The 11,598-nt window shown below is 44.3% G+C and overlaps 1 long non-coding RNA gene across 1 annotated transcript; it reads right to left on the bottom strand.

The window, feature by feature from the left end:
- Nucleotides 1-1,305: 1,305 nt before the first annotated feature.
- Nucleotides 1,306-8,053, bottom strand: LOC142759821 (uncharacterized). The gene is made up of 2 exons (XR_012883201.1): nt 7,452-8,053; nt 1,306-1,922 (listed from the first exon to the last, which is right to left on the bottom strand). It is a non-coding gene; the product is annotated as an uncharacterized LOC142759821 (long non-coding RNA).
- Nucleotides 8,054-11,598: the final 3,545 nt, after the last annotated feature.

The raw sequence follows: 11,598 nt of genomic DNA, 5'->3' as shown, positions 1-11,598 counted from the left end.
CACAGACCCCCTCTGGTAGATAGTGCCACATTCCCCCCATATAGTGCCACACAGTCCCCCTAGTATGTAGTGCCACACAGCCCTCCCCCTGTATATTGCCAGACAACACCCTGTAGATAGCACCACACAGCCCCCCTATGAGATAACGCCACACAGCCCCCCAAGTAGATAGTGCCACACAGCCCTCCCACAGTATAGCACCCCACTTGTATAGAGTGCCACACAATCCTCCAGTAGATAGCGCCACACATCCCTGCCTAGTAGATAGCGCCACACAGCCCCCTGTATACTGCCACACAGCCCCTCCTAGTAGATAGTGCCACACAGCCCCCCTAGTAAATAGGGACCCACAGCCCCCTGTAGATAGTGCCACACATGGCCCCCCTCTTGTGGAATGTGCCACACACAGCCCCCTCTTGCAGATAGTGTCACACACAGCCACCCCTCTTGTAGATAGTACAACACTCAGTCCCCCTCTTGTAGATAGTGCTACACACAGTCCCGCTCTTTTAGATAGCGTTACACACATAGCCCCCCCCTTGTAGATAGAGCCACACAGCCTCCCTAGTAGATAGTGCCACACAGGCCTCCCCCTGTATATTGCCACACAGCCCCTCTGTAAACAGCACCACACAGCCCCCCACGAGATACCGCCACACAGCCCTCCTCCTGTATAGTGACACACAGCCTCCCTAGTAGATAGTGCCACACAGCCCTCCCCGTGTATAGTGCCACACAGCCCCCCTAGTAGATAGCACCACAAAGCCTTTCTAGTAGATAGCGCTACACAGCCCCCCAAGTAGATAGCGCCACACAACCCCCCCAGTAGATAGCGCCACACAGCCCCACCAAATAGATAGTGCCACACAGCCCTCCCCCTGTATAGTGCCACACAGCCCTCCTAGTAAATAGGGACACACAGCCCCCCTAGCAGATAGTGCCACACACCCCATTGTATAAAGCGCCACACAGCCAGCCCCCAAAAAAATTGTACTTACCTATCCCTGTTCCCGCGACGGACGGAGCGCTCCACCGCCTCAGACAGGACCCAGCGTGATGCACTGACGTCATCACACCGGCCTGCGCAGGGACTCCGTTCCAGCGTGTTATAGGCTGCAGGCCTAACGTGGCCTGCAGCCTATACTACAATTGTATCTGCGTCCTGAGAAAGCAGATACAAGTGAATGTGGCAGCCTCTAGCACTGTTCGGGTACTAATCAGTCTCAACCGGCAGGGATAATACGCTGAGTTCGTACGAAAGGAATCACACCACACAGAGTCTGGTACAAAGCTCCTCACTCAGCATCAGGCGTCACTGATTTATTTATTACACACATTTGTTCTATATCTCCTTTCTCCTGGGGGTGGGTACATGTTATCACACTTTTATAAAAGCACGTATCACTGTAAGCCTCTTGTTACTTTGTGTCATCCTTGGATAGGTTCACCCTTATCTGGTCCTTTAGATATGTCTTCATAGTTCATAGTTTGTTCATACCAGGAAGTGACTTGTTATTTTATTAGTGCGTAGTCCCTGTTCAGGGGCCATCTTGCCACGTATACTTATCTAATCCTATTACTATTGCTTCATCACAATTATGTACACAACTCTATAGTCTATATTTTATTAAAGAAAGAAAATTATTATAAACATTAACTTCTGTCCACTCCATCCTTCACAGTCCCCCCTTTTATCATTATTTTCTTCATTTCTTAACCTAAGTGTGTCCGTGCTCTGGGAAAGGGGAGTAAAAGGATTTTTTCACCAGTTTGAGACGAGCCTCCCCTATTAGGAGACCCCCCTTTGTAGCTGGACTTAAAGAGTCGGTGCACACCCTACACTATCTATTCATCTTCAGAACAATAGTCTCGATAAAGGGTGGTTGTTTTCATGGATGGAGTTGGTAAAAGTCCTTCAATTTCTGAAGAAAACATAAAAGTGGGAGTTACTTCAGTTATAGTTTTAGTCATTAATTTCTTCATACATGGTAATACACAACAAGCAATAACTGCGAAAAGCACTAGAAAGATTAAGATTACAATCCCAATTTGGGCCAGAATTTTCTGCCATCCGGTTAACCATGAGAAATACTGATCCCATGGGTCTGTGAAACCTCAATTTCGTTTTAATTCCTCGGATAAAGAAACAATCTGTTTGATTGCCATGGTTACTTTGCCGTTTGGTCCTGTGTTATCTGGAATAAAAGTACGACAGGTAGTACCTATCATGGCACAAACGCCTCCTTTTTCTGCTAGTATCATATCAAGGGCCATACGGTTCTGGAAAGTCATAGTAGATGTGGGTCCTAACTGGTCAGCTAGACCTTGTAAAGCGTCCCTAGTATAGTTAACAAACCGTTGCTGGTTGTAATAGATATAATTTATCCAATCTACATTTTTGTTAGCTGTGATCATAGGGATTAATGATTCAAATCAAGCTGCTACCTGATCCCGGGCCTTGAATTCATCTGGGACCCCCCTTGGGACTCCTATAGCATCTATATACACATGGGGGTCAAAACTTCCTTTCAGATCTCTTTTTTCCCCTTGTAAATATGTGACTATTTTGAGAGATGGTCTCTTGGGTTTCTAACTGTATACCATTCAATACTCCTAAATATCTCTTAAAATTGTTATCAAGAATACAAAATATCTCCTATTTCTTATTTGGCTATTATTCATACATAATATCATCCCATCAGTTTCTTTTATTACAATCGTAGAGTTGAGCCTCTCCTTGTTGCATCTTTCATAAATCTTATTTATCATTTTGTTTCTATTTTTACTGGTTGTATATTTCTGTAGATATTGTAAATCTGGTTCATAACAACAAAACCACAGTCCCAGTCTCTTCTTGTATGCTAATGTTGGCTGTTTTGTCTATGTGGAGGTACACAGTCCCTCCATGTGGCCCTTTTTTCCAAGTCCCTTCGGTTGTAGTCACATTTGTAGTATAACACGGGGCATTGGCCTTACAGGTGTAGTTACCCTGCTTTCTATCCACTGTGGCATTCGCCCACCCTGTCCTGAACTGTTCCAGTGATTCTGTACTGATTACGTGTACAGGAGTAGCAGTTCTGCCTTTTTGTATAAGAGCACACGCAACAACCGCCGCAACGACCGCAAAGATCTTCATTCTTCTGGCTGAAGAACCTTTTTACAATGACTGGCGTGAATCCAGCTTGCCTTTCCTTCGAGCTTCACTGAGGTGCTTGTAACGAGCAAAACTTGAAAAGGACCATCAAACCGTGGCTCAAGGCTCTTCCTCACGTGTCTTTTGACAATGACCCAATCTCCTGGTTCTAGCTTATACGTCCCTTCAACTGAATCAGGACCTGGAATGGAAGCAAATACTTGTGCATGCACCTTGGTCAATTGTTTGTTCAGTGTTGATACATAATCTGTTAGTCTACCATACTGCATTTGGAGCACCTGTGGAAAATAACATCCTAATCTGGGAGCCGACCCAAATAAGATCTCATATGGGCTGAGACCTGTTCTTTTTGTGGGCGTGTATCTTACTGAGAACAAGGCTAATGGTAGACACTCGGTCCATGGTTTCCCGTTTTCTACCATTGCTTTTTGGATTTTCAATTTGAGAGTCCCATTTAGTCTCTCAACCTTCCCACTGCTTTGTGGATGGTATAGTGTATGTAGGGCTTGACTTATGCCTAGAGCTGACAACACATGGTTCATGATTTCACCCGTAAAATGAGTTCCTCTGTCTCTCTTGATCATCTCTGGAACTCCATATCTGCACACCACCTCGTTGATCAGTTTCTTTGCTGTGGCTACGGCTGTAGCTTTGGTTACTGGAAAAGCTTCTGGCCATCCTGAAAAGAGATCAATACAAACAAGCACATACTCCTAGGTACCAACTTTGGGTAGTTGAATATAGTCTATCTGCAGTCTCTGGAACGGATATATAGGTCTGGGTGTGTGCTTCTGTGGTACTTTTACAGTTCTTCCAATATTATGTGTTGCACAGATCATGCATCCTTGTGTAAAACTGCTGGCCATCACACTAAACCCTGGAGCATACCACACCTTGTTTACCAAGTCCATCATTGCCGTTTTTGACTGGTGTGTCTCTCCATGTGTTATTTGGGCCATCATTGGGAACATTGTCTTAGGCAGGCACAGTTTATTCTGGCATTGCCAGAGGCCATCTTTTCGTAGCGTTGCTCCTTGGGCCGTCCACTTGTCTTTTTCTTCTTTTGTTGCTTGTCCTTGAAGTTTTTGCCGTAGTTCCGGGCTTACAGCTGGTCTTGTTTCCTCTGGATCTTTTATCTGACATACGGCTGCTAACACGGGTAGCTTCTGTGCTGCTTGCTTTTGCGGCTTGGTCTGCCAAAGCATTTCCTTTTGTCTCTGGTGAACTCACCTTAGTGTGAGCTTTTAATGTTTACTACTGCTAATTGAGAGTCAGAGTATATATTTGCTGTCTTTCCTTCTGCATGTTGGCATGCTGCTGCCAGGGCCTTAAGCTCCACTTCTTGTGCTGAGCGGGACGCTGGTAAGGAGGCTGCTTATTGTAGGACTACATCTTCGGTGGTTACTGCATATCCTGTAAGAAAAGATCCTTCTACAAAATACCTTGAACCATCCACAAAGAGTATTTAGGTCTGGGTTTTGGAGTGGGGTATCTTTTACATGTGCGAAGCCCACTGTTTCCTGGGCCATAAGGGCCATACAATCATGTTCATCAGTTTCAGACAAAAATTGTGACCATACTTTACCTACGTCTTCTCCCCCTTGCTCCAAAGGCAGTAAGGTAGCTGGGTTCAATGTAGTACAGCGGTGTAAAGTAACCTGCTCAGGGAGAAGAAGCGCACAGATTAATCTCAAATGTCTTGCAGTGGACAAATGCTTAGGTTGTACTTGAGTTAGAATAGCAGTAATATATATATCATGTGGTGGAAATGCCAGGACCAAATCTGAGGCCTTGTTTAACATTGAATTTACAGCAATGATAGCTCTCACACATGATGGGGAACCTCGGGCCACAGGGTCTAGTCTAGCTGAATAATATGCTACCGGGCGCTGCTGTGGTCCATGACTTTGTGTGAGAACTGCAGTGGCATGTCCATTTTGTTCAGTACAGTACAAAGTATATGCTTGCGTAGAGGTACTCCATGGATTGGTGTCACAAGCCGCTACCAAACACAACTCCTCCTCATTCAGCTGATAATCCAGAATACTTTGAGAATCTCACTTTTATCAGGTTCTGCAAATACTTGATTAATACAAAAACAAATAAAAATAAAACATTCCCAAAAACTTTACATCAAATTAACAATGTCCAGACAAGTTTTGTTTTGCCTTCTCCCTCATCTAAATCCATAAAGACTCGTGTGAGTGATGTCACCTCGCCTCCTGTGTAACTTTGCTGGAGGGGGATGGTCTCTTACACATAAACCAAAATTGTACCTGATCAGTTCCTTCACCCTTCCCCCCTTTGTGGACTCTGCGAGAGTGATGTAGCAGAGTTCACAACTACATCTCAACATAACACTAATTTAACCCCTTGTAATGTACAACAGCCTGAAACAAAAATGACTTTTTCCTGACAAACATTTGATCTTTACCATGACATAACTCATGTGTGAAATCAAAAACAAAACAATTGTAGTTAGTTATTCAATAAAACAGAAAATATTATCTCTGATCACATTAATTACTGCAAACCAATAAACAGTATATAAAAATAGGGAACGGTGGGGGCACATACATTTTCAAACCCCCGTGTCTCACAGTATCTGTAGTTTAATACATCTGAATTATCAAAACACATGAAATCTGATCACATCATAACACATAAATATCGTAACTTTTATAACCAACAGCGCTTGCGCAAAAGAGAAGAAATGTATTTAGGTTTGTAGACATTACTGATATATATATATCTCAGCAGTGCATATTGAAATCCCTTTGTCTCATCAGCCCTGCAGACTGCACCCAGTCAGCCCCCCTCCTCCTCCTCTCAAACACAGCACACTTTAGGGGGGAGGGAGGTCACAAACTCGCAGCTTCTCACAATCTTAACACTTTCAATGCCGGCAAAACAACATACGTATCTGCAATCATTTATCACACCATTGTACAGGAATTATCTACGTTAATGTTTAACCGTACAATCTGACGGCCACCATCTCTATATTATGATGACGTGTTGTTTCATCAGTGAACTAAAACTGGAACTTCTGTAAATAGAAAAAACACTACAAATGACAAAATTAACAAGGTGATTATTTCATACTGATTTGGTTGGGCCGGGCGTGGCCACATCCTACGGAGGGGGCTTATAAAATCCACCTTCTTGTGTGAGTACCGGATATAACGGAACAACAGGTTTAGGTGTACCAAGATGGCCTCCTGGGGCGGGGAGTGGTGCCGAAGGCGTGGCATATATGGGAGGATCGGGGCGTGGAAAGTGACATGATACACAATATTCAACTTGGGGCGGGTTCTGTTAACCACAACTGGGACACTCCCACGAAGTTAGAATTCCACCGTCGCCATTATAGGGCGGTGGCTGGACACGTTCTTTGTAATACACATATTTGATGATTTTACCCTTTCTGTCTCGTATTTCTTGCTCAGTAAACTTGTCTTTAGTTATGGCTATGGCTGTTCTTTGCCAAGCTAATGCTTCATCTAACTTTCCTTCGTCACTTAATCTTCCCTTGTTTTCCCTAAGAGCTGCAGCCCATTCTTCCATCTATAAATATGCCACATATGTGCATAACTTTCTTACTATTTTCTACATTCTTCTTGCCTTCTCTTTTTTCTACTATCTCTTTTGCGGTTAATGAACCACATTCCTTTGCCTGTCTCTTTGTTTTAAACACATTAAACATACTGTTCTATATTTAACACCGTCCTGAGAATGAAACCTTATTCTCGATGTTTCTGAACACAAAACACAATTTTTTTTTTATTTTTTTTTAACACAATTATAACTGACTGTCTGTCTCTGTCGTCTTAATGGTATCAACCTATACCCTGCGACCAATTAAATTATTACACTTACACCTGTCGTCTTAATGGTATCAACCTATACCCTGCGACCAATTAAATTATTACACTTACACCTGTCGTCTTAATGGTATCAACCTATACCCTGCGACCAATTAAATTAAATTATTACACCTGTCGTCTTAATGGTATCAACCTATACCCTGCGACCAATTAAATTAAATTATTACACCTGTCGTCTTAATGGTATCAACCTATACCCTGCGACCAATTAAATTATCACACTTATACTTATCACCTATGCCGGCGAGACGCGACTATCTATACTATGATTCTTGGAACCACACAGCGGGTTAACTCTCTGTCGCTGAGAGTGTGGCCGGGATCGACTCCAAATACCTCGGTATCTTATCACCTGCTCACTCTCCCACACGGATAAGAGCCAATATTCATAAACATGAACTTAACCTTACCGTGTTTTATTTGAAGCTGATCAGACTTCCTGGGAGCGTGGCTGGCGATTCAATGTTGAGGCGTCTGGGGGTCGTCGATCACGGACACGGCTTATCCCTCGAGTGTGGCCCCACGTCGAGCGCCAAAATGTTCGGGTACTAATCAGTCTCAACCGGCAGGGATAATACGCTGAGTTCGTACGAAAGGAATCACACCACACAGAGTCTGGTACAAAGCTCCTCACTCAGCATCAGGCGTCACTGATTTATTTATTACACACATTTGTTCTATATCTCCTTTCTCCTGGGGGTGGGTACATGTTATCACACTTTTATAAAAGCACGTATCACTGTAAGCCTCTTGTTACTTTGTGTCATCCTTGGATAGGTTCACCCTTATCTGGTCCTTTAGATATGTCTTCATAGTTCATAGTTTGTTCATACCAGGAAGTGACTTGTTATTTTATTAGTGCGTAGTCCCTGTTCAGGGGCCATCTTGCCACGTATACTTATCTAATCCTATTACTATTGCTTCATCACAATTATGTACACAACTCTATAGTCTATATTTTATTAAAGAAAGAAAATTATTATAAACATTAACTTCTGTCCACTCCATCCTTCACAGCACCGTAGGCCCCCTCATGCTTCGGGCTCCGTAAAACCGCTTTGGCTGCTATAGTCGGCAGAGGGCCCTAACGCCAGCCCTGCCTACAAGAGTAATTAGCGGGTCAGGGGTACAATGTCTCCCTGTTCTGCTGCCAGATAAAAGCAGCTCGCTGCCTGGGCTTTCCTGAGAATCCTCCGGTGGGCCAGTCCGACGCTGCTCCCCACCCCACCACAAAAAAATGTCTGGCAGCTCAATCCACTATAAATGTCCACCCCTAAAGCTGGTGTTCAGTAGCAACAGTCTCTCCTATGTGCACACCCCCTGAAGCTGGTGTTCAGTGACTGTGGCCTGTCCTATGTACAACCCGCCCTCGAAGCTGGTGTTCAGTGGCCATGGCCTCTCCTATGTGCACCCCCCTTCCCGAAGCTGGTGTTCAGTAGCCACTGTCTCTCCTATGTGCACCCCCTCTGAACTGGTGTTTACTAGCGTGGCACACTGGGAACTTCATCTCTTTTTTTTTATCGCCACGCCATGCTAAAAAGTTTGGGATAGGGATAGGATAGCGGATACATGTGTGATTGCTGGGGTTCCGACCGCTGGGACCCCCAGCGATGAGGAAAAAAGATACATGTGTTTTGTGGGAAAACACCTTTAAAAAATATACACCAAATTTGCAGCAAAGCTGCAAATTTTATTTAGCTCATAACTGGACTCCTTTGAGAAAGCCGTTCAATTTCTTAGATCAGTCAAAAAGCCCATATTAACTAGCAAACAGAGAGAAATTGTAAATACAGTACCTCCTGGCACCACACATTTTAAAATGTTGGTACCATGCTAGCAAGTTTGACCGTTTACTGAAGCCGGGAAAAAACCAAGAGCTAGTTAACTCATGTTGGCAGGTATTTTAACCCCTTTTAACCCCTATTCAGACAAGTATTATTCACGTCTGGCTGCTGTTCAAGTGTAGAACAGACCGAACACTGACTGAACACTGACAGACTAATGTCAATGGGACAATTAACATATCTCATTTCACAAACTGGACCATGCAGAGAAAATTGCAAAATGCACTACTTTGGTCCAATTCTCACACTAGACTTGCCAATTCAAATCAATGGGTCAGTGAAAAAAAAAACGGACTGCAAATGGATGCCATCCGAGTGAAGATCGTTTTTCATTGATGGGTTGCTAGCAGATGCTGAAAAGAAAGCAGAAAGTACTGCCAAAGCAGCGTCAGTTTTTTTTGACGTACGTAAAATACTGATTATCACTTATGCTACGCGGATGTGAATAACTGTCACACGAAACACACTCTGACAGACTGCTGATTGAACACTAATGTAAAATCGTAATTTTTTTTTTCCTGAAGAAACAGTGATGAGTTTTTACAACACTTGTCTGAATACGCCCTTGTTGAAGAAACCCTTTTCTAGGAGGCACCTTTTGGGATGGGCACTACAATGGGCTCCCTCTGCTTTGTCAGCTGGTATTCCAATAGGTAATTGAATTATCAGCAGTGCACTGGGAGACCAATAAAGACAATAGTAATCTCTTGTCTAAATCAATGTACTCTCTCTTTATAATCAAGATACATAAATTAACATACCCTCAGGGCCTACCCCTAATCAGGGTGTTACCTTGCATGGAACAACCAATCATAAAATTTCACATGTAAGACTGAAAGATATGTAAAAAAGTACCTTCCAAATGAGGTCACGTGATCTTTCTACCACCCGCAAGTCCTGGCCTACAAACAATACCATTGTAGGAGGTTTTCATAAGTATATGTGATGTTTTCAAATATGTGTGTGAAATACTGGGATAAAGAGAATTAATTGCAATTGTGATGATTATTTCATGTCTAGGCGTTCTGCCAGACTGACAGCTACTAACGCATGAAGGCCGCATAGAAGAATACATAGAGATAATATATTTCTTGCAGAACTAAGTGAGAAGGTCATTTAAGATGGAGGATACATCTCTGCAAAATTCGGCATCCTGCTTGATAATTCACACTGTCATTTTATTATAAGAATATAAGCACATTAACCATCCATCACAAATCCCCCTATTTCTCATATTAAATTACAGAAATTATATATATATATATATGTATATATATATATATATATATATATATATATATATATATATATATATTGTAATGGTGGGGATAGGGAAACAGACAAGTGAGCCCTAATCTACCCGCCACTCAGTCCCTGCCTACTTGCAACGACCTGCCCTAGGCGACGGGGTACAACTGGGCGACAGTCCCTACACTCAATAGGTGCACGACAGACAAACAGACAAGGGTACAAAGAAGCAAGGGAAATGGGGAAGTTGCCCACGGAACACCGTGAGCAACAAGCGAGGTGAATGAGCCGAGTCAAACCAGGAGATGAGCGAGGTACAAATACGCAGAGCAGAAGAGTGGTAAGAAAAGCCAAGGTCAATCACAAGCAGAGGATAAGTAATTCAAGAAGCTGCTGTAAAGGATTTGCCAGGCACAGCTTCTGGGTCAATGCCCATAGATAATCAGTCTGCACCTGCTTGTATGTCTGTGAGACTGACTCCATCTTCCACCACTCAGGGTGGCAGGCTTAGGAGTGGGAGAACCTATCACAGCCTGGCCAGACGGAGCTAGCTCCCACCCTCTGTCTATTTATACCTGCCTTTCCTGTTCCTCCTTGCTTGTCATTCTTCTCGTTTGGTTTCCTGGCCCTGCTGCAGCTTCTTGTACTATTTGTCCTTGCTTCATATTGACCCCGGCTTGCTGACTACTCTCCTGCTCTGCGTTTGGTACCTCGTACTCTCCTGGTTTGACTCGGCTTGTTCACTACTCTCCTGCTCTGCGTTTGGCACCTCGTACTCTCCTGGTTTGACTCGGCTTGTTCACTTCTCTTGTTGCTCACGGTGTTGCCGTGGGCAACTGCCCCTTTCTCCCCCGGACCGTCGCCCAGTTGTACCCCGTCGCCTAGGGCAGTCGTTGCAAGTAGTCAGGGACTGAGTGGCGGGTAGATTAGGGCTCACTTGTCTGTCTCCCCACCCCCGTCATTACAGCTGCAGCAGGGCCAGGAAACCAACAGAGAAGAATCACAAGCAAGGAGGAACAGGAAAGGCAGGTATAAATAGACAGAGGGTGGGAGCTAGCTCCGTCTGGCCAGGCTGTGATAGGCTCTGCCACTCCTAAGCCTGCCATGCTGAGTGGTGGAAGATGGAGTAAGTCTCACAGACATAGAAGCAGGTGCAGACTGATTACCTATGGGCGTTGACAAAGAAGCTGTGCCTGGCAGATCCTTTACAGTACCCCCCCTTTCTAGGTGGACCTGGTTTATTGGGGAAACGAAGGTGAAACCTCCTGACCAATAACCCAGCGTGAACATCCCGGGCGGGTACCCAAGTCCTCTCCTCAGGCCCGTATCCTCTCCAATGGACCAGGTACTGGAGGGAGCCTTGGACCATCTTGCTGTCCACAATCTTGGCCACCTCGAATTCTACCCCCTCAGGGGTGAGAACAGGGACCGGAGGTTTCCTCGAGAGAGCCAAGGACGGGGAGCA

Source organism: Rhinoderma darwinii, chromosome 4, assembly GCF_050947455.1.
Source record: "Rhinoderma darwinii isolate aRhiDar2 chromosome 4, aRhiDar2.hap1, whole genome shotgun sequence".
NCBI classification, from domain to species: domain Eukaryota; kingdom Metazoa; phylum Chordata; class Amphibia; order Anura; family Rhinodermatidae; genus Rhinoderma; species Rhinoderma darwinii.
The sequence above is the reverse complement of the archived record's forward strand: the minus strand, read 5'-3'. Positions and strand labels throughout refer to the sequence as shown.